Source organism: Hirundo rustica, chromosome 7, assembly GCF_015227805.2.
Source record: "Hirundo rustica isolate bHirRus1 chromosome 7, bHirRus1.pri.v3, whole genome shotgun sequence".
Classification (NCBI taxonomy): domain Eukaryota; kingdom Metazoa; phylum Chordata; class Aves; order Passeriformes; family Hirundinidae; genus Hirundo; species Hirundo rustica.
In genome coordinates, this window is record NC_053456.1 from 11,570,816 (window position 1) to 11,594,850 (window position 24,035).

Here is a 24,035-nt window from a genome sequence, read left to right on the forward strand (position 1 = left end):
AAAGTGTGTCTTTCCCTCATACTGAAACTTCTAAGACTGGGGCAACTCTAATTTTGAGTTCTATTCACCACTGATTTTTTTTCATTTTCTTCCTGGGCTTCATATTGCCTCACTTTAGCCAAGAGGCAACAGGTGAGACATGGGAATTTTGGTCTGACCCAGAGAGGTTCAGCAGCTGATCTGCTAGGAGCACAAAGCCATTAATGAGCCCTTGGGGTTCGTGAGCCTAGATCCCTGGAGGTCCTGACTCTTGCTGGAGGTCTGAGCAGAGATGTCTTACTGCACAAACACATTATGTCCAGGCCAGGTTTGCAGCAGATTGTCTTCTCCATGCATTGGAATACTCAGTCTTTTGGTCTTGAGAAATAACAGGAAGGGAGTGTTACATACGAGGCTTTTGCCATGTTGTTTAGATTCTGATGTATCCTATCCAAGATTTTAATGGAAAGCTTTCTTCTCCATTCCTATGGGCCAGATACTCAGCTGGCGTAAACACAAATGCCATCGCTGCTGCGTTCTTTGACGCAAGGTTAGGGCTGAGCTCATGGTGGTGTTGTGTCTGGGAATATTTTTATCCTTTAGAGATATTTGCCCCCTCTCCCCTGCTGTCTCCTCAAGGATTCTTTCTTCTTAGCAAATGTGCTCCTCTGTCTGGAACATATGGGACAAGTATTTTCTTCCATTCCTTCACTACTCAAAAACAGTCAAATCAATTCGTCTAAAATTAAAACCTTTTGGGTTGAATCTTAGCCTAGAAAACCTCATCTCCCAACGGAATCCTTGAAGAAATTTGTGAGCAATTTCCAAAAATGATGGAGCCGCCTTGTAAAAAAGCTGGGGCAGAAACCAATTGGAAAAGCCCTTTGGTAGTAGTTACACCCATGCCTTCAGGTGTGCAAGTCTCACTTTGGCTGTCACATGAGAAGCGATGGTGGCCATTGCCTTCTGCAGCTCCATGCAATCAGTTGGGTAATCAATTCTAGTGGCCAAGGCATGCCCCTCCCCACCTTTGTTCTTCATCTGTGTGAGTCTTTACACTTCTGCTTTTGGCTGGAAATGTAAATGACTAAGTATTTGGTACTGGACCTTGCAGACTTCAGAAGGTCAAATAGCTTGGAAAAGTTTTTTAGTTTTGGATTGTTTAACCCAATTCTTTGAGATTCACTGAAAATTATATAAAAAGCTGTCATCTTTGTGGATGAAATAGTGAAGGGTACTCCGGTGAAGCAGCAAAAAGACTAATTTCTTATAGTAAAACTTATTTTTGTTCTAATTTAGTGGATATTGTCCTGAAAACTGCCCTTCCAACCTGGGATTTTCTTCTTTGATTTTTTTTGGATATTGAATTGAGTCAGAGTAAGCTCTACCCTCGACTAGTACCAGTTACAGAAGTGGGTGAATCACTAGCAGTTTGATGAATTCAGTGTGGGAAATAGCTAGCATGTGGTTGTAGCCAGGTGAAGAATGTTATCTGATTTGGGTTCAGTGATTAGGAATTTTTGTTCAGAGTGATTCATCCATGGAAAGGACCCATACAAGGAATAAAAGATGCTCACACCAAATGAACTTTCAAGTCCTGTACCACATCTAACATTAATGTTATTATAGACACATTTCTAGCACATTATGTCAAGGAAACAGGACCTGCAACTTGTGTGAAATACCTGCTTTGCCATAGCATTAGTTTCTTAGTAGCACTGATGCCTTTGTTCTATGCACTAGCACGGGTGGGACTGAAGTCTGGTTAAATCTGACTTTTTATATGCCTTCAAAGTCTGCACAGAAAATTCACAGTCATTATTATTAGAGCAATTCTTTGTAGCATATCCAGCAGACACTTATCTAAAGAACGTTGTTTGAAGATGAAACAAGTTCTCTGACTGTCTCTGTAATGGTAAAATTCCTATCAGAACACCGAAATGATAACTTCTGGTGTTTAAACATCAAACTTTACCTTTTGTAGACGTCCTTGTCCTTTTTAGCACTTGGAACGTGTTATACTATGGCCCAGCTTTTTTGCCGTAACATTCTGTAGCACATGCAACAGTGTTAGGCATGATGTCTTTACAAAACAAGGAAAAGAAAAAGCTTTTTGGTAAATTACAGTTGTTCCTCTAGATCATCCTATTGTTCCAGAATACACATATCCTGAGGGTTGGCTTTACAGAGAACTAGAGACCTGCAATTTTTCTTTGCCCTCTTAGCACCCATCCCCTGCTTTGCATTCAGTATGTCACTCAGGGTATTGATGAAAATGTCACTATCACACATGCTGGATACTCTGAGCCTCCTCCTGGCTGCTAAAGAGCCACTATCCTCAGATTGGATATCAGTACCTTGAAAAGAAAACTTCTCTAAATTAGCTGGGGGATATTTTAAATGCCTATGGCCTGGAAAACTGAAGGATATAGACAGAACAGGACCTGGAACCTGTAGTCCCTCTCCCAGCTCTGAGAAGAGGACTGTGGGATGTCTGAGCTCTCTGCTTGGCATTGTGTGCCTCGAGGCCATCCTCATTTTCTGTACAAGCAGCCAGTGACCCATGCCTGAGGCACCATCCAGGGCAGGCATGACCTCACCCACCCAGGCACACACAGCGGGTTATTGTGCCCCCAGGCAAAGCCAACTGGGTTTTCTACAGGTAAGCAGAGGAGAGCAGGCAGGAGCCTGCGCTGCTCAAACCTGCTCTTTGAGACCAGGATAGGCATGACCTCCCCTTCTCAGCTTTCCCCCTCAGTCAACCAGGAACTGTGATACTGACTTCCTTTATTAAATACTTTGACATACACTGAAGGGCTTTTTTTTTTTTTCTTTCTTTCTTTCTGTCAGGATTCCTAACCATGCAGAAAGGTCGGCTGAGCTGACAGCAAAGAAAGTACTGTGGCAGAACAAAAGGCTGATTTCTGTCTATCCAAAAACTTGCAATCTTAGTAGAAAGTAGGATAGGTAAATATTTTGGGGTGAACATGGGATAGGTGTTGAAGATTCGGTAATGCACCTCAGGAGTGCATGGCCATATTCTTCCTGCCCTAGTTTTACCCGAAAATGTTGCTGAGTGTGGTATACGAAGACTTACCTATTCATGCAAATTTAAGTATTTACACTAAAATTGAAAGAGATTCTTTCAGGCCATTGCTTCCTTTAGTAGCTTGTAGCCACAGTGCTTCTTGGATCATCGTTTTCACTCACACTTGTTTTCATAATGCCTGTGAATATTGAATTTCTGTTAGAAACACTGCAAAAAAAAAAGCAGTGTTACAAGAAGATTTTTTAGCACAGCACACTGATAAGGACAAAAGCTCCTAACTTCAGTGTAAGTGCACTGCAGAGCAACAGAAATATATCTTTGAGGACACAGACCTGAACAGAAGCTGGATGTCCAAAGGATTAGTGAAGGTATGGTGTTTGTTGTAGGTGTCTTATGTCCATGCTGGTGTTAAATAACCCTTGGTTGTGTTTGTTGGTATTAAGTTCAAGTAGTTGTCTTGCATTTAAACAATTCCCAAAATTCTGTCAAAATACTGTGGAGAAGGGAGGGGACTCTGTGCTCATGGCATGCATGGAGTTTGCTGTGTGTGTGCAGAGGTGGGGTGAAAGCAGAATTCTGCCCGTGTCCTCACCTGTGCTTGATGCAAAATGCCAGGAGGAAGAGATGGACTTGTAGGCTTAAGACGGCAGATGGGGGTGGGAGGTGCAGCAGCTTGTCCTTCAGCTCAGTTTGCATGGCACTTGGGTGGAAACATACCTCCAGGAAAAACCAAATTAAGCTTTCTGCAGGTGAGGACTTTTCTTTGTGCAGGGATCCGGATGTGGGAAGATGAGATTTTCTGCCTGGGTTTTTCCCTCATGACCCACTGAAGCTAGATGGATCCACCACGACTGAGGGATAAGCCATCTGCAAGTCGGCTCAAAGGGATATTTAGTTCCATGTTTGACTCAGTAGGTCTGAAAATAGGAAGTCAATTTGGATTAAATTTGATATTTAGGTTCCTAAATATAAATTTGGGTGCACTGATAGGAATTAAGATGTTGAGTGCTTTCAAGATAACATTGTGAATCTGTGATGCAACTGTGTCACGAAAATAGGGGGAGGTCTTTATTCCACTGAGCAATTTGATAGGATCAACCATATTAAATATTCAGATACATTGAGAGAAGGAGGTAACAAGTAGAAGATTCCTCATGGCTCAACCAAAAGCATTCAAGAAGTTTCTTGCTTTCACTCTTTACTTGATGCACGCAGATGGCCACATATTAAGTGCACTGTGGAAGGCTGAGCCATAGGCTCCCTTTGCTGATCTCAGCAAGGTCTGGCTTGTTTCCTGTTTGTTCAGGATTTCCTCAGGCACAACCAGCGTGCACAGCTCTGTTTTTGACCGCTGCTGTGAACTGAAGTCTTGAGGGATGTTTCACTTGCTGAGCCACCTCCAAATCCCAAACTCCTAACAATGCTCTCGCTGGAAATCTCCATCCGGCGTGAGTAGTGCTTGTTGGGAGCCCATATGGAATAGGGAGGATATTGCCAAGTGCGATGCAGTCCCAAGGAATGTACTGAACTTGGTTAGATAAATGGATGATATCACTGGACCTCACCAGTCAATACCAGTTACCAGTAACACCATTAATATGAGTCAATGCCAGCTGAGGATTTGCTCTCTTGCGCTTCAAGAAAATCTTTTACAATGCATGTGGCTGGCTGAGTCAAAGGGTGCCTCTCCTCTTTGAAGGTGTGTGGGAATAAGGTCAGTCTGTGCCAGACAGGGTTTTTGGAGGTACCCACATTAGCCTGGAGCAGATGGGTACATCCACATCTCTTAGGACAACACCTTGCAGAGATCTTGCTCAGGTGCCTGGAGTGGCATCAGAGCATGGTTAATTACATGGGGTTTAATGAAGGATGTCCTGTCTGTGTGATAAGCCAATTAGGGATGTATGGTGCTCCCATACTAGCAAAGACTTACTGCTCTAATGACAACTGTTCTTGCATTAAAATAGATTTGACTTATACTGGCAGCTGCATACATGTGTCTATGACTACTGAGAGAGATCTCCTGAGGATCTGAGCTGCAGAACTGGAATTCACTCAGGTCTGGAGTTGCTTAGCTGAAATGAAGGGCAGTAAGGGAAATCTGCACCTTTTGTTCCTAATTATTGCAATGCTTCTTGCAAACTTTGTAGTGAATTTCAGTGAAAACTCTCATACTCAGAATGAGCAGATCATCCATACTTGGGTGACATGTTGCTTCCTTAGGCTTTGGGACCAGGCATTTGAGTCAAGGAAGGCTCCTGCTGCCTTTGTTTAAATCACAGTACCTCTGAAAGCAGCAAGCTTACACTGAACCTTTTACTGCTGAACATGGTATTTACATCTGCTCACATCCACAGAAAGCTGCACATGCCTGCACTTAGTCAGCCAGAGAAAGACCTGAAAATCCCCATTCCATTGAAAGGACAGAGATTTGCCTTCCATTCCTCTGCCAGGAATTCTTAGTCAAATCCTATGGAAAATAGTCCTATCTGAGTAGTAAATCTCAGATGCTTCTGCATGTTTATTCTCTATTTCCATCTCATTGGCCCAAGTTCATTTTTAACCTTTGATTAGGGCAGCTATGTAGTGGAGGCAGGCTGGGTGGGGAATGTATTTTTTTCTTTCTAGCTATGCTTTAAAAAAAAAAGTCATCTAGCAAAAGAGCAGGGCAGATGGTGATAGAAAGATTGGCTTTGCTTAGCAGTGCAAATAAGTGGTCCCTCCTTCCTCCTCTCCCTTTGATAGGTTAGACTGGAACCAACTGACCTGGTTCTGCCTGAGCCAGCTCCAGAGGGATGATAACAGCCAAGGGTAAAAACAAATTAAATACCTGCATGGTGTTTCAGTTCTGCAAACTACAGTGTTTGCAACAAAGCTCTACAACAGTTTGGGTCAAATCAAGACTAGTCTGTCACCCATCTGACTAAAATAATTTATTGTATTTTATGCAGTACATACTCTTTGACATTCTTAGTATATGGGCTGAGTTTCTTGCACTCGTTCAACTTCAGGTGGGCTCCTGAAAGGCAACCCAAATTCAATTCAGTGCAGTAGCTAGACATGGGTAATTGCCATGGCAATTTGGGCCATGTGCTGGGGCCCAGATCTGCCTTTACAACAGTTCCTTTCTTCCTCTGGGTATGAAAAATTAAAATTATTCTCTACTACAACATAGTAGTCTTGACAAAATATGGGATCAGGAGACATACAGATGGGCAGTGCTATTTGTCTTTGAGGAGCTGATGTAGACTTTTTATAAACAATAATAAGCCTGTAAGACCTACACAAATGAGGTACTTTGCTTTTCTGTGACCAGAGCTGTATGGAGAAATAACTTTGCACTGTAAATCAATCACTTTAATGTGGATTTTCCAAGGAAATCCTGTGTATGAGATGGTTGTTCCCCCATCCAAATGCTGCTCTCCAGTCTAATTCAGAGGCAGAATTTCAGGCACAGGATCTGGTCCTTAAACCCAAATTTGTATGTCATCAGGTGAGTCAAATTTTGTCTCCAGTACTTTAAAAGCTGTTGATAAATAACTTGAACCCCAAAACACATCTAGCCAGAAGACAAATGCCCTAAAATCAACATAGAGCCTCACTCTAGTGGTTTAATGTGAACAAGTCCTTGGGACCTGATTAGACACGTCTGTGTGTTCTGAGGGAAGTGGTGGATGAAGTGACTAAGTCACTCTCCATCTCATTTGAGATGTTGTGGCAGTTTGGTGAAGTTCCCACTGACTGGACAAGGGGAAATATAAACCCCATTTTTAAAAAATGAAAAAAAGGAAGCCCCAAGGAACTACAGGCCATTGAGCTTCACCTCTGCTCCTGGCAAGATTATGGACCAGATCCGCCAGGAAACTAGGCTAAGGCACATGGAAACTAAGGAGGTGATTAGTGACAGCCAATGTGGCTTAACTAAGGACAAATCACCCCTGATAAATGCAGTAGACTCCTACAACAGGGTTACAGTGTTGGTGGGTAAAGGAAGAGCAAAAAGATGACCTGAAAGACGTAATATAGATAAAATCAAGTGAGAACTGCAGTTCGTGCTGGTGCTGTGATGCATTATGATGATTCTTAAGGGGGAGCACCTCACATGGTGTGATGCTGTGCTGGGAAAAGAGGCAGTATGAAAAGACAGAAATTCTGACAGTTGGTAGTCCCTATGGAAGAAATGCCATGTACAGAGCTTTATTTGCAAGGCATGATGCTGTCACCAGTAATTTCAGGGCAACCAGGACTACTAGGGTAGTAAAGTCTGCCAACTGAGAGGACCATTCTTTAACTCAATTGATGAGTTAAAAATAAAGTTTATTAGTCATTACCTCTCTAATTGTTCCTAACAGCATTTCTCAACATCTCCCTTGACCTCCTGCACAGAAATGTACATATTGACCAGTGTGAACTTTCGTCTCTCCTTCTGAACACAAATTGGAGTCAGGACCTTTGACATGATGAAGATGAGTGTACCTGCATTACCCTTTTCTTGCACCTGCATTTACCTGTTGGCCTCCCTTTATCTCCTCTCATGTGGTGTCCAGGAGAGGGTCTTCCAGATGTGTCCATTCTGTCCATAACTTGCTGGTCTCCAGCTCTCCCTTGCTTGCATGTGTCACTATGACTTCCAGATGTTGTGACACATCAAGTAAACTGTATCTCTTAGCCAGCTCATTCTGTAGGCAGACAAGACAAGATGGAGTGGGGTTTTGCAATAAGATTTTTTTCTAATGCTGACAGAGGAATCCTGTGGGCTTTAAAATGCGTAGAAATCTCATTCCTCGTAAATTTTCTGGAGCATCTGGAGGTTGATTGGTAAAGAAAATATGCACAGGTTCTTCTTTTAGTTCACTCGCTTCTGATGCTTTGAGTACAGGTATAGTTTTCCTGCCAGATGATGGAAGGTTTGCATGTGGCACTGCTGAAAAGGAGCCTTTTTTGCTAGCCAGACAAATACTGGAAATACATAGCTTTCTGGGATTTATTAAAAGCACTGGTTTTAATATCTGGTGTGACTGATGGGAAGGAAAAACGCTATAGTCACAGAGAAGAAGATTCCAAACTGTCTGTGTTTGGGGGAAATAGGAGATTTATGCAGCAGTTAACATGCAGCTGTTTCAGCAACCATTGTGAAAAACAGTGATGTATTGCAGTCGAGATTCAGAAGTCATCAAGTAAGTCTGACCCTGTATTCAAGGGATGGCCATCAAATAATGTAAAAAGCTGTGAAAGTCAGGAGAAAAGTCTTCTGATGGAGAGGTCCACAGCTGGGGAAGAAAGATTTCCCCAGATTCCTCCATGACTGCAGGGCAGGGATGCTGCAAAAGACTATTAGACCTTGGATTTTATCCTTTGAGCAAGTTTGGTATGACAGTGACACAGAACTTTTAAAGTCAATTTCATGTGACCTAAAGATAAATTTTTGGGGTAATCCCAGGGAGATGAATACATTTCCATATTTAGATAAGTGGTCAGTTCATCCTCTGATGTAAATGAGCATATAACCATTATCACAATGGTTGTGGACATATTCCAGGGCAGTGACCTGGCACATAAGGTTTAGAAATGCATAAGATCTGCTCCTCAACTCAAGAATGGCACCCATGTAACTCAACTGACCTTATTTGGCTCTGCTGGTATTAACTCCACTAAGTGCTTTATATTTCATCTGTAAACAGCTTTTGGTCTTTCATCAGTTCCTTTCCCATACATGGATTTTTCATGTACCCTTCACATCATTAAAACAATGATGCAAACAAGAATCACAAGAAATGGAGAACTGAGGGATTGAATAAAGCTTGAGTGCTGCAACCATTTTACTTTCCCATCTCTTTGGGGGACACTAATCTGCACCAAAAAAAGGGGCAAAATTACGCAAAGAACATCACATAAACATTTGTGCTTACATAAAAAGAGAATGTGTTTTTAATATTGGAAGAACTATAAGGCATGTGCCAGATTCTCAGCTGGAGTAACTGAGCACAGCTACACAGATTTACATCAGCTGAAGATCTGCCCAGATGTTTGGAGATGGGTGGAGAGAGAAATCTTCCAGTCATATGTTATTTAGATTGACAGCTAATTCCCAAGCTCAATAGTTCTTCAAAGATGCAGAAATATCTTGTAAAAAAATCCAGATATAATTGTCAAATCCCCATTTTTTCCACGGATCCCAGGAAATACAAAGGACTGTCGGCTCATTCTGCAGTCATGGGGGTGAAGGCCACATGGACATTGTAAGCCTACTGAAAGACCTCCACCCAACTTGGAAAATGCATTCTGAGAAGGATTCATGGGCAGGTGTGGGTCAGGCAGAGTTTTTCCTGGAGAAATGCACTTTTGTTGTGTCATGATAAATGCTGGAAGGTAATGTGCAGGGGGCAAGGGTGGCAGAGCAGGGTCAGACTGGAGACGGACTGACTTGTCTAACTGGGCTGAGGGAGGGGAAGGGCAGGGCAGAACCATCACCACAGGGAAAGGGAGAGAGAGAGAAAAACATGCTCTGCTTGGCAATATCCTCAGGGGAGCCTCCTCAGCCTGGCTGAATGGGAAATCGCCTGCAACCCTGGGAAATACAAAGGGCAAATGGAAAGAGTTAGCACATACCACTGCTGCTCTGTGGAAATGTTTACCAAGAAAAGCTTGAGATTGTGTTAAGATACTGACTGACAGAAGTGTGAGATCAGATAAAAGATGAAGCCTTGACTCACAGCTTCAGCATTTTTGATGTCCCCTTGTCAGCTGAGCAAGGACAGCTCATGTCCCTTGTTGGATGGAGTCCTGTGGAAGCACCACTACAATCTACTTGCTTCACTTGTACCCAGGTCTCTTGCAGTATAGCACAGCAGTACTGTGCTTCTCTCTGGACAGTGCTCTGCTTTAGCAAATGTCAGTCATGGTGCCTTTCCCCTTCAACAAGCCAACAGCAAGCACCTCTCTGCGTCAGCTCTCAGAGGTCTTCTGTGCTTTTCAGAGTGAATAGCATGTTCTGAGACTTGTGAGAGGCAACAGGGCTTTCCCAGCTTGTAGGGAATAGGGAGAGGGATGTCACAGTCTGTAAAGTTGTATTTTGGATGCCTTAGGAGATTTTTAGAGTACCAAAAGTCTTGGCAGAGTGAAAACAATTGGTGGCTTTGAGCTGAGGGCATACAAATCCCTGCAAGATTTGACGTGCCAGTTTGGCTTCTTTTGGGTCAAGATTTGTGCTGCCCAGTACCACATCTGGTAGGAGAAAGCACCTAATGAATACAAGGAAGTCATCTTTGTCACATTTTTACCCAATTTAGCTGGTATTTCCAGGGACAATAGCTGTCTTCAACAGATTGCAAAGACTTGTGCACGTGATGAATCATAAGGTTGTGCTTAGAGATGGCATAGCTGATCTTCTGTAGAGCACCCTATAACTGTATGCTTGCTGGAGGACTTCTCCTTGACTTGTAGGCTTCACCTCTTGACCTCATTTTGAAGCAGAAGTTAAACTGTAACTGAATTGCTTTGCGGGTTGGTACAAACGGAGCCTGAGGCGTTCTCTGCATTTTTCCTCAATTAAAACAGAGAGTAGAAGCACTTCGGACAGTGGACCAAACCTCAGAGTGACGTGGCATGGCCAGAAAAGCAGCTCTGCTGGCTGGACCTATGTGCTCTGCCTATGGATCTCATGGACTAGAGATAAGGAATACAGGTTATTTCTGATTCTGCTCCATAGGAACTGGCCCTATAGAGCTTTTCATGCTGGATCGATTTTACCGTTATTGTGGTCAGGAACTAGTTTGTGCTTCCACATTTCCACAGCACCGATCCCAGTGAGAACACTACTTGTGACGGAGGGCTCCTGGGTTCTAGCTCGATATGTAAAATCAATATTTGTATTAATGATACATGAATATTTGTATTAAGATGCTGTGTATAGGGCCTGACAGCAGTTGGAGGAAAGGAGGAAAGAAAAGCACAGAAAGAGTGACTTTCAGGTTCAGTGCATAGCTCTGGGTTCCCTGAAGTTACTCTCCCACAAATCCAGCCAATCTCCTATTTTTGTTTGTTTGCAAGACAGGATTCATTACAAAAAAACCTAAAACCAAACCCAAAGGCTTTCTTCTGCACTGACTCACTATGATGTTTTTTTCTTAGTTGGAAAGAAGCTGTGGTAATGTGGCAATACAGGTTTGTATTGCTCCAGGTACATTTGTCTTTTTCTATTGGTAAAATCTCTTAGCTTTTGAATATATTGAGTTAATATGTGGCTCTGAGAAGTGATTTGGCTTTCGCTCTTTAATTGCATCTCTTCCAGCACAGAGCTAACTGCATTAGAACCTGCCCCTCCTTCCTCTGCACACCTCTCAAAACAAACTTGTTCAAAAGATGTGGCAGAACACTGTGCATCTCTCGGAATGCTGAAGACCTGCTCGAGAGGGATCACTTCGGTCCTCTGATATTGTGTGGCTGGTGGGAAGTTTTTTGAGGTCTTAGTTCATTTCAGCAAACACGCTGATCTTGGCAAGCCTTTGTCTTTGTGACGGCAGGCTGTGATAAAAGAAGATTGGCGTTTGCAGAATGGCTTTGCTGCTGTGAGCACCTGCGACTATAATGCACATGCAAAGGGCTCCCTGGGCTTCCCAGAGGGATCCTAACTGCAGCACCCCCACTGCTGGTGTGGCACAGGGCCCACCAGGGACTGTGGATCCTGTGGATCTCCTACTACATGTGGAGACCAAGTGACTGCAGTCAGACAGAGACCTGGGTGCAAGAAGCACCTAGGCCCACTTTTTTTTTTATTATTATTATTATTTTATTTTAATTTTTTTTATTTTTTATTTTTAAATTTTTATTTCTTTTTTCTTTATGAGGCTATTGATACAATAGCAAAAATCACACAAATAACTTCATTTACTGTGGGAGAGATGGTAGAAAAGTCAAGCTCCATGTAAAGAATTGGTGGGGAAGGACTCTGCTCTGCTCAGAAACAGCATCTGCATTCATGCTCCTTACTGAAATAACATTACTTGCTGGAATGCTGGCAGCTCAGCTGAGACCCCAGCTCTTCCTTTACTTCTGCATTACTGTCTGCTGTGATGGGAAAGCCTGCCCAGCTGTTGGTAACAGTCAGAATGTCCTGAAGGATTTTGGAAAACATCTGTGCTTTTTCTTCATTCGAGCTTCTCAAATGGTTGTGTAGTGCTGGCACTGAGTGTCACACAGATGTCGTTCTGCAGCCAGCCTGGAGCAGTGGTTAATGCACAGACAGACACGAGTGCATTTAATGTGCTCTGTGCAGCTATTCACCCTCCTGGTGTGCAGCCACTTCTGGGGATCTGGGACTGAAGCTGTTAAATGCTCCACAGCAGTATTAGGTAATGTGTGGGAGAGGAGGAGAAGTAAACAGCCCTGCTGAAGTTTGTATGAGCCCATAGTAAACAGCTGCTGTCAGTCACAGAATATCCTGAGTTGGATGGGACCCACAAAGATCACTGAGGCCACGTGACCTAGGTTCTGCTCTGTGATCCTTGCTGAATCTCTTTGAATTTACTGGTGGGTCTTTCCTCTTTCAAGCAGTCCCTAATCCCTCTTTCAGCTGGAGCAAGATTGTTTGTCTCTGTCTGGCTGTTTGTTCTCCTTTAGACTGAGGAGAAAAGGCACTCTCTTACTCAGCCTGCCCAGGCTATCCCTTTTCTTCTTCTGGGTATTTTCAATGCTTGAGCTTTTCTGCATTCGCAGGTCTGTCTCCCCACCCTACATTTCCAATAAGCTAGTTTTGGTCTGTGTGTGACATTTGCACCTGGGCAAAGGACCCGTCTGATCCAATGTGCCTGACACAGTAGATCCCTGCAGTCCCAGGGAAAGCTGAAGCTACAGCGGTGTGTGTGGGGAGAGGAGGCAGGCTCAGAGCCTTGCTGGCATGTGGATCTGTGTCCTTTTACCTTTGCAGTCACTCTGAGATGCAAGGTGAACATGCATTTGGGACCAGGGAGCAGAGCCAAAACTCTCCTGAAGCTTAAAATGCCCTGAAACTGTTTAGGGGACGTAAATGAACAATGTTGTTGGTAGTTTGGCCTTAGGCAGGAAGCACTGTACATCTGGTTCTGTACATTTGTTTGGAAGTGGGAATTATATTCAGCTTTGAAAGTGCTCAGGAAAGTCTGCAATACTTAATGTGATTCTAGTGAGCTGGAAATTTGGTGATTTTGCTGATTAATTGGGGCTAGGGGAGTTGATTCAGGAGTTAGAGGCACCAACACGTGTGGGCTCCTTCTGTCACTTGGTACTGGCTACATACAGTTTTTTCTCACAGGGATTTTTCCCAAAGAAGCACTGAAATCAGTGAACATATCCAAGATAGTATATCAAAAGTGAAGTATATAAAAAGTGAATGGCTTCTTGGTTTATTTGTCTTTCAATTTTTCCACCTGTAAAATGGTGCTTGGAAAATACTTTATTAACGCAGTTTGAAAATATGCTGATAAAATGAATCATGCATAATCACTACCTGTCTTGCTTTGTAAAGCATGTTGAACAACAAGGAGCTGACAACATACCACCTGTTGGGCAGGGACAGGCTTGGGCAGGTGGTCCCTGGGCTCCATGTCCATGGGAGATGTTTTGCTGCCTTCCTCAGGATCAGTGGTCACAGATCCAACGTTCCTGAAAGATCTGTTTTTTGAGGAGCTGAGCATGGATAACGGGACAGAAGGAATATGGGTACAATATGCTTTGTGTCTGGGAGCACCCACTCCAAGTGGGTGTGTTAGAGTGCATGTGGATGGCTTGGGAGAGTGCTGTTCCTGCACTCTGAGGGGCAGAGCAGTCATGGCTCATTCATTGCTGAGCACTTGAGCACATTTTAATGTTCCTTGAGATGAGTGCTCTGCACCTACATGGTGTTTGTGACACATCATCTCCAGTCTTGACCTGTTCCTGCAGCTGGGAGTTGAGAGCTGCATTGGGTGCTCAGCCTGCAGCCCTCAAAATTTGGGGTTCCCTCCTGGGAGGTGACAGAGAGAAATTGCTGTCTTTGCTTATAGCAAGCTTTTCTATATTTCCTTATATATTTCCTGTCTTATAACTCCCTACACTGGGCTTGTTTTCCTTATTATGTTAGGCTTTCTTTCTTTCTGTTGTGTTACTCAACCATCCCCATCAGGCCCTGCTTTTGCCTAAAGCCTTCCTGGATGTACACCAGCACTAGGCTAGCCATTATTTAAGTTATACATTAATTCTAAGCTATAGTAGGCCTCCATTACTTGCCCGTAACAGATTACTTATAAATAGTAAAATATTTAGCGGTGTTGATTTTGTTACTCCAAGAAAGCTCAAATGACTTAAAGCCAGACTGCACTAACAAACCTTGACTGGGGACCAAAAGGAGTTAAAAAACAGTTACAAGGAACTGATTTCTCCTCATACCTGAGGATGTAGACCCATCCTAGATACTATTTTATCTTCAGTGAAGAATTTACATGACAAATTCTGCTTTCTTCAGACTTGTTTGTGCTGATTTCAGGTCAACTAAGCAAACACCCAAGACAAATCTAAATAAAAAACCCTGCCACATTTTCTGGGATTCAGCCTCATGATTTTGTGGAAAAGGATAAGACTTTCTGCAAGTTTTCAAAATAAAAAAAGAAAGAAAAAAAGAAAAAAAAAAGGAGAGGAAAAGCAGGCAGCATAGTGCCACCGCTGGGAGTTTGTCACACCTTGAGCCCCCTTGTGAAACTGCAGTTTACCTTTGCAAGTCACAGCTCCCAAGTAATAAAGCTGTCATATTGTTCCTGTTTCCCAGTTCCTTATTTGTAATGTAAACATACATCCTTTTGGGAACCTGACCTTTTCCAGTGTTTATGCTTGATTATAATTGAACTATTTGCATAGGAGACCAATTCTCATTCTCTGCTCTTGCATCGAGTACGCTGCGTTTTCTATTGAAGGCGTCGGTTTTCTGATTACTTAGGAAACTAAAAAGGTTTACAGACAATAATGTCATAAAACATGCAAAGTTCTTAAAAGTACAGCCTATTATTTTATTTTATGGACAGACCAGGATGTTGGAGGAGTCCTTCTCCAGTCTCCCAATCCCGGCCTGCTTGTTTACCAAAGCGATCAAAGTTCCCAGGCTCAAAGTTCTGCTTTGCCTCTTGAGGCTGCTGTATGAAGGGTTTTAACGTCTGTTCCCCCAGGCTTCAGCCTTGCAAACTTAACAGGGGTTCAGGAGTTAAGCCCTGGATTTTCTGCATCATCTTGGTCAATTGTAGCAAAATGTTTCTGGGACATGTGGGTTTGTTCTGGTTTGGCTCAAATGGAAGAAATCCTGGGAGAGCTGGGCTTGAGTCAGCTGTGATGCATGGGCTTTTCTAGATCCTGTGCCAGCCCAGGCAGTGATCTGTACCAGCTGACCTGGTAGAAGGGATAAGCTAAATATCAGGAGAAATCTGCCTGCAGAGCCTCTGTATCAAGGTTTGGAGCACCAAGCAGCTTAGCCTTTAAGGCAAGCGCATAGGAAGAGGTAGTGGTGGCCTGGGATGACCTCCTGTGGCACACAAAAGTAGCATCACAGAGTAAATGAGGCTGGATGGACCTCAGGAGGTCTCTGGTCCAGCTCCATGCTATAATCAGCCCTGATTTTGGGTCAGGTTGCTCGGAGCCTTGCAGGGAAGTGTGCTGAGGGTGCAGGGGCCAGATGCCTACAGCTTGTGGAGGTGGGCAAGGCACTGCAAGACGCCCACCCTGAGAGCCCACAACTTTCCAGGCCATTTTCCTTCAAGAAACTTTTTAAAATCTCTGTTTCTTGGTGAGTGGGAGCTGACCTGGGGTGCGAAGGGATTGCCTGTCCCAGGGCAGATGGTACTGGGACACAGCAGGGTAGAAGTCTCAAAGGATGGGCTTTTCAGGACATTGTGCTGCCCTCACTCAGGACATAGCTGTCAATTCCCCGCACCCTTGGAGGGCTCAGGTGCCTCTACCCGCCTTGTCCTGCTGCTCACCCCCATGGTAGGGCAGCCAGCACTGAGCCACTCGTGTGTCTTGCCTTGTTAAAGCCTGTTTTGCAGCATACAATGTCACACGACACCAAGTCATCTGGGGACAGTGTCGCCCAGTCCAGATCTCAGAGGGTGTTGTGCTTTGATCTTCTTTTCTTCCCCAAATCCAAGAAACCACAAAGACTTCAACTCCCTCAGAAATTGCCACGAGATGAAAATCCCGTGGAAGAACAATAGCTGCAACATGGTTAGAACACGCTTTTATTTTTGTTCCTACGTGTTTCGTGCAATGTTAAGCTGTGGTTATGCTCGTGGAGAAAACAGCCAGTTCCCTACTGTTACTGTGTGGCAGAAGCACTCCAGAGATGTGAATGTGAGACGGAGCCATTGCAATCATATGTTGGCTCACATGTGCCTCAAGCAAAAAAACCTTCTCCCATTTCAGCTGCCCTGAGCCCATAAATTAGATGATAATTGGGATGGCCTGAGCCTGGAGTGAAGAGCAGCTTCATCCAAGCTTGCCAGGGTGTGCAGGGCTGCTGTGATAGTTCAGGGTGGGACCCAGCCCCACGCTGAGGCTCTCAGGATGGTGAGCTAGCTCAGCATAGTGTACATGTAAGTGCACTGCAGTTACTGCAGAAGTAGCGAGTTAAACCTAACCGTGTGCCGACAGCTTTTCTTTAAATGGGCTTCTTTTGAAACTGTTTTAGGTATGCCCATGCCAGATACTGGGGTGTCAGCCAGGCCTGCCCCAGAAACTGAGTTTGCCACCCCTGAAAAACCGCACAGGAGGACATGGATCTGATCCACTGAGGTTGTCAAATTCACCCACCTCCCACAGATGTTTTGTTCTGCTGGTTGATTGTCACGCTCACGGTTAAAAATTAAGCTTAGGAGGGCTGTGTGTGAGCTTATTACACTTCAGTTATTGCTTTATTCTTCTACAAAATTTCTCACAACCTGGGGTGCTGGTGTGTTGAGCATGTGGTGTGGGAGATGAACGAATCTGTTGCAAGGTCAGCCTGGCCTGGCTGGCCCTGGCACACTTGAGTCAGTATTTTTTCCCCTCATTCTTTCCTGTGAGCCAAACACCATCAAAGAGCACTCCACATCTATAAAACTTCAGTTAATTGTAATCACTTACTTTGTAAGGGAGTTTTATAACCTACCAAGGCAAGTGCCTAAAGAAGCACCTCTTGGAACACCCACAGGGGCCAGCACCAGAGCTCTTTGTTCAGGGGGCTCAGAGCCGGCAAACTCTTAACTATGCCCTGGGGGGCAGCCCCCCAGGAATCCCCAAATTCCCTAGGTAAGCTGTGGCTCTACGTTTTGGTACAAGCAGAAGGACATTTCTGACCTTCGGCAACTTTTGCAGGAGCTGTTAGGATGGTGGGTATCCTGGGGGGCTGCCAGGGGAAGTGGGGGAGTAGGAGCTGGGATGCTCCAGAGTCCATTTGCTTGGCAATTACCCGAGTTCCCTGGAAGATGGTGTCTCCCCGAGTGCTGCAGGCACGGCTCCAGACGAAGTCTGTGGTGGCAGCGGGGCCGGGAGCTGAACACCACATCCCAGCCTCAGAGCGTCCTTCTCTGCTGCACAAAAAACCCCAGCAGGTTCTGCCCTCTCCCAGCCTCCTATAGAAACAAACATCCCTCTTTCTTTCTTTCTCTGTGACGAGGAAGGAGACCTTCAAAAGGCCGCACTGGGCGGGAACTTCCCCGCTCCCCTCCATCCCGAAGGCCCCGAGCGGCCGGGGCCGCGCCGGGCCCACTCGCGGTCGCGCAGCTCCATCTGCTGTCGCCGGGCGCGGCTGCCGCCGTGTTCCTCCCTGCGGCAGGGACGGGCCTCAGGTTTGCCTGCTCACCACAAGGGGCTTAAGGAGTTGAGAATAAAAGTTCTTACTTTGGTTCCTGCGGCAGGCGGAGACGCTTTAGGCCTGATTCAGCTGGAAGGAAAAGCCCAAGTCTTGCTCCCAGCCCGCCGAGATCTTTCCCGGCCCCACGGCAGATTTTGGTGTCATCAGCGCTGGGTGGCTCTGAGGAAGGCTGGAGGTAAGGAGACCCGGGGCATCCTCAGAACCTGTAGGTGGCTGATTACTGTCCTGGGAATTTTCCTGGGACCCAGAGATGCAGTGTCTGGTCCATCCTGGCTGGGAAGCCCACCCTGACCCCTTTTTTTTCCTTTTTCAAAAGGGGGGCAGCTGATGGCAGGGACTGGTGCAGAGGCTAGAACCAGACCTTCTTCTCCCGCAATTTTCAGTCTTGTAGTTTTTAGTCAAATGAACAAAGCCCATGATTTTCAGGGTGATGGGAGTGATAGTTTGGGAATAACGTGAGATTTTTTTTTTTTTTTTTTTTTTCCCTCAGACAGAAGGCCAAAAGTCTTCATAGCTGTGAAGTGGAAAATGTTCATGGATTTTTTTTTTTTTTTTTTTTTTTTTTTTTTTTTTTTTTTTTGGTGTGTCTTAAATTTCATTTTTTATAAGCCCTTCTCCCACCAGATTTTCCGATCACTTCCCTGTTAGATAGTGGGAAAATGTCAGGAGTCTGTTTAATTCCCGATCTTTATTATTCCTAACTTAAAAAGATAATGTTTCAAAGATTACAAACATACATTTTAAAATTATCCTTCTCCATGCTCTAGTCCAGATTTTGAAGTTACAACTTCTTAAAATACATAGGGCGGTCCATGTACCTTTTCCACTGATGCTGAGTAATTTCTATGCCAGTGCTAAAAACTCTTTAGACACCTGAGCTCTGTCTCTGTTTTCTATCACTAAAATGAGGCTAACACCCCCTAATATCAAGGGAACTTTATCTGGATGAAAAAAAAAAAACCAACCCTAATAACTTTGTGGAGCTGCTCAGTTTACCACAGTAAGGGCACTCCCTTTTGCAAGCAGCTAAAAAAGCAGTGTGCTGAACAGTTATCACAAATGTCTTTGGACAACTAATGGAAATTGCTATGCCTTTTTGTTGAGAGCAGCCTGGGCAGAAGATATTCATACCAGTCTGTAGCCTGCCACTCCCCTAGCTAATGTTTTCTGCTTTTCCCCATACTTCAAAATCTTGCCTCCTTCTGCAGCTGTATTTTTATCTCAGCTGCTCCAGATGTTGAGGGTAACATCTGCATACTGCTCCTCTCCTCTTTCCACAGGCTCTTACTAGAGAGCAGCTTCAGCAGCTCTGTGGCTGGAAGGTGACCTGAATACAAAGGTTTTGGCCTCTGCTGAGAGGCCAAGGACAAAGCCCTAAAATCTTTCCAGCTCCTAAAGCCTCTGTCAATTCTGCAGAGGTTAAGCCAAGCACTAATCCTGTAGGAGCTTGGAAGGTTTTAAGAAAAGCCCAGACACAAAGCTGCTCAGAAACTTGATGAACCTGAGAGTTGCCGTTTGGGCAATTGGACTTTGAGGAGCAGCACTGCGCTGGAGTCTGTCAAGTGTTTAGACTTGGCTTTACCTACTCAAATGCTGAAAAAAAGCCAAAACTGTTTGGCCAGAGAGTCAGGGAAGTTACAGCTCTTTCCTGTACACGGATTTAATGACCAGGCTTTCTTCTGTCCCACCCTCAGATTCCTCAGGGCAATTAGCTGGTTGGTTACTCGTATGGCCAAACAGCAGGGCTTGCCTCCTGAGTAACTCCAGGCTAAGTCCCACCAACATGGAAGAAATCCAGGTAGTCTCTCTCTAGCTCTGTCACCTTTTGAGGACCTTGAGATGTGATGTTGCTCTCTTTTTCTTAGTTGTCTTTTGGATAGTAACACCAGCTGATACTGGAAAAGTGGTTTTGTTGTTGCTCCAAACTTACATGTTATTTTTTCTTAAGCCTGCAAATCAAGCTGAAAGCTTAACAAGTTCCTCAAAGCTGTGTGTCTGTGGGAATGACACTGGGCAGCCTCTCAGAGCCACTCGACATGACCCTGCTCTCTGGCCTTACACCCCCAGCAAATCCTCGGTGCTTTGTGTCAAGAAATGATTTGATTAATGAAGTGAAACCTAGGCAGAAATCTGCTCAAAGGCCGCCTTCCCTCCAGCAAATGTCTCCAAAGGCCACAGAAAGGAGCTGATTTTAGTAGCTGGCAAAACAGGAACATATGCCCTGACATCTGCGGTAGGGATGGTGTTGGGACTGGGTGCAGCTACTGAATGGTGCTGTAGCACAAATCCCTGTGGCCTTGCTGCTGGTGGGACAGGAAGGAGCTGAGCTCCGTGTTTTGCCAAGAATGGGCAGTTTTAACAGCTGCTGAAGGCTCTAGCCCAGCACAACCCACATGGAGGTGACCCTCCTTGTTGTGGATCAGGAGGGGGATCAAGTGCCAGATGGACATCCTGGGAGATGCCCATGAGATCCATGAGGCTGCTGTGCCCATGAAGGTTTCCACCACTGCCCATCACTGGTGGGCAGGGCAGGAAAATCACAAAGTGAGAAGAGTTAACAACTTCCTAAGGGGAGTCCTGGCATGAAGAGACAAGCTGTTCACCTCCAGTGCTGGAGATTCATTCCCTTGGGTCAGAGCATCAGGCAGACATGCACAAGCACGTCAGGGATCTCTGGAGCCATGTCTCTAGAGTTCTGTGACACAGATTTAAGGCAGCATTTAAAAATATTTTTTTTTGCATCCAGACAACTTGCCATCTCATCAGCTGAAGGATTTTCTGGGTCACCACAGGCCCTCTGCCTGGCCCACACCATGAGGCCCTGGGTCACAGCAGCACAGGTGTGCTGGTCCCAGGGACAGGAGGACATGGTGGGGGATGCAGGGTAACACCTCTGGGACCTGGTCCCTGAAACTAGGTCACCTCCTGTGACAGTAGAAGTGACTCTCAGCACAGATGGCAGGTGGGACCTGGGAATGACCTTGCCCTGTGGTCATTTTCTCATGCAGAGGCTTAGCTGGTGCACTTCAGGCAGCTGTTTGGTGACACGTGCCGCAGGTGCTGAGCTCACTGTTGCCAGGTCTTTTCTTCAGCCTTGGGGATACCTGGGAAAGCCACTTTTGCTTTGTGGCATAGTGTCTCCCCATCCAGGGCAAAGAGGTGTACTGCCACAGCTCATCCCAGAAAAAGACTGGTCCCTTTCCCTCCTGCTCTTCTCTCTTTTCCTTTCATGCAGCTTGTTCTTGGGAAGGGCATCCCTTAGGAAATAATGGGTTGACACAGTCTGCTCCACCTCTCAGTCATCAAATTCAGATGAGCACTTTGAAGGAAAGAAAAGCAAACCATCACTTATTACACAGAGACAGCTGGAAATGCTGCGAGATCCTTGTAAAACTCACCAGTTTTACTCGTGTCCAGTTCTTGCTGGGAAAACTCAGATAGTATAAATAATGTAGGTGCTTATCTCATCCAGCCTTAGTGGACCATTTAAAATGCCTTAACTGAGCTCAAAAGTGGTGCTGTTTTCTCTCCCTTGAAAATACATTTAAAAGACATTACATTTGTTTGAGAACTTTGCTGATTGACTCTAGGTAAAAATAAGCACCGTCTTGTATTACATTGTTATGCCACATAAGCACCTTGCATAATAACCTTAGCCCCAACATAATCTTAATTATGTTAGAATTAGTGCAAAGAATTTTATCTGAGACTCATGTAAATATTTTGTGCTCTCAATACTTTGATGTGCCTAGAAAGAGATTAATGTTTGCTTTGATAATTAGTCTGTTGCATGTGGCCAAAAATTCATTACAAACACAGTTAATTAAGCTGTCAACAAACCTTTGGTCTCCGGCTGGTGAGAATAATTCAATAATTTTGTTGGGCTTGACAGGGGATTTTCTTTTTATTGCTATCAACCCCAGCTGTCCTTGGGGGTCCCTGGCACAGTGACATTTTCTGGGAGGTCATGTGAAACTGGACAGGACACGATGCACATGGTGCTGCCCCGACGCTGTAACACAAGGAAAGAAAATGAAGCTCCACCTGAACACAAGCAAGAACTTCCTTACTGTGCATGACTGAGCACTGGAAAAGGTTGCACAGAGAGTTTGTGGAGTTTCCCTCACTGGAGATACCCCAGAATTGTCTGGACACAATTTTGTGCCTTGTGGCTCTTGGGTGGCCTTGCTTGAGCAGGGAGTTTGGACCAGGTGTCCTACTGTGGTCCCTTCCAGCCTCACCCGCTCTGTGGGGTGCCATTCCAGATGTGGCATCATGGCTCTGTGCCACAGAGGATAGAGGCAAGCATGGCCTCTAGCTCTGAGCTTGGGGAAGCAAGAGACACTAATGCTTATCCCCCAAAAAGTTATCTGCTCCTGCTGAGGGATGAGGACCCCCAGACCTGCTGCTTGGAGCTCATAAAAGGTGGTGTAGAGAGCCTGCCTGCCTGGAGCTTGCCTACTGGCTGTTGATACTGTCGGTCCCGAGAGGGGCCACATGCCATCATGTGCTCTACTAGTAGAGCTCATGTCACAAGAAATCAAGGTCTTTTCCCCAGACAGCCTTTCTCTGTTGCAGGAACTCCAGGGAGACTGTAGCCTGGCAGGGTCTCTCTGCACCCCTGCAGCCCCCTGCCCCAGTGCTGTGACTGTGCTACAGTGGGAGCACAGACCTCTCTGGTGCCAAGATCTCTTAGCACCATGCTCATACTTTGAGCTGGTGTGGCATCCCCCATCCTTTTTTGTCTGAGAGCTGCAGCTGCCCCTGGACTTGGACTCAGGTAGGTGACAGAGCCCCAGGAGCAGTGTGGGTTTGGGGCATCACTCAAGGACCAAACACTGAGTACCTCCAAGTGACTCATTTCCATTTCAAAGAGCCCATTTGTTTTATCTGGCAATTAACTTGCATCCTCTGTAGAAAATGACTCCATAAATACCACCAAGCTCCCAGCCAATCTCCCCTTTTAAATATATTTTAAGTGCATGATTAATACACTTTCCCAGCCCCTGTCTGGGAGTGTGCGGGGAGGTCAGGGAGCAGGTAAATGAAAGAAAATGGCTTCACTCGGCATTGACTGGGCTATTAATCACTGCCCATTTTCTATAAATCATGGCAGATGGCAGAAACAGGCAGGTACTCATGGGAAATGACACACTGTGCATGACGGGAATTGCGGATCGCAGCAGACACTGGCAAGAGAAGAGGTTGCTCCTCGCCCTGCTGTCCCCAGCGGAGGGAGGCCCTGGCACTGCACCTGCAGCTCACCTCCAGGTGACAGCTTTCCCCTCCAAGAATGGACGTCAAAGTTTGCAGGAACCCTGGAAAATTCACAGCATCATAGCTGGGCTAGATGGGCCTGTCTGGGGCTGGCTCTGCTTCTCATTGTGCACAGGGGCAGCAGAGGGGAGGATTTTCTGTGTGTGGGTAGAGAGAGTTGAGGAGGATGGCTCCTGAGTATCAGCAACTTTTAACCACTGTGGTCAGGGATACTTTTAATCAGAGCAACAATTGAAAATTTTGCTTCTGATGCTAAATGCTCACGATTGCTTTGCCTCAGAGCAGACACAGGTGGGAAACGTGCAGGAAGAACTTAGACTGATAAAGTGAGGAAGACAGATATATCCTAAAATGAGCATGCATTTGGCAGCAGCATTCATCTAGGCATTTTCTGTGCTGTAGTCTTGGAGGGATTCCCTTTTTGTGCCTGGAAAATGCAGCTCTTCCCTCCTGGAGTGGATGACCTTCTAATAATGCCTGGCAGTGCTGTGGGAGTTGTGCTTCCCTGTGTCTGTAATGCATCAATGGGTGGTGGAAAGCAGCTACTTTTTTTTAGGATGACAGACGATACTACATATATAGGTGAATGAAAGGAGTATTTTATATGGAGGCTGTATGAAAGATAAGAAAAATATGGGCTCTCCTCCTGCACATTGCCAGTCCCAGTGAAACCAGTTGAAATAAGCCCTCCCTGCATTTGGTATTTCTTCCACAGGGGATAGGATTTTTCCTGTTGCCTCTCTTTTCACAGAGGTAGAGGGATGTGTTTTTCCCACTTTTGATGCAAGGAGAGCTTTATGTTGAGCTAATCAGTTTTACTTTCCCATAGCTTTGCATTTCCCTGCTTACCCCAGCCAGACCTGCAGCTGGACACCCTTGATGTTG

At 45.2% G+C, this 24,035-nt stretch overlaps 1 long non-coding RNA gene across 4 annotated transcripts in view; it reads left to right on the forward strand.

The window, feature by feature from the left end:
* LOC120755491 (uncharacterized) overlaps positions 1–24,035 on the forward strand; it is a 30,193-nt gene that overhangs the window by 721 nt on the left and 5,437 nt on the right. The window contains exons 3-4 of one of the 4 annotated variants that reach the window (XR_005701786.2): positions 17,917–18,048; positions 21,766–22,648. This is a non-coding gene — a long non-coding RNA (uncharacterized LOC120755491). The other 3 variants (XR_005701785.2, XR_005701787.2, XR_005701788.2) reach the window with 3 other exon arrangements.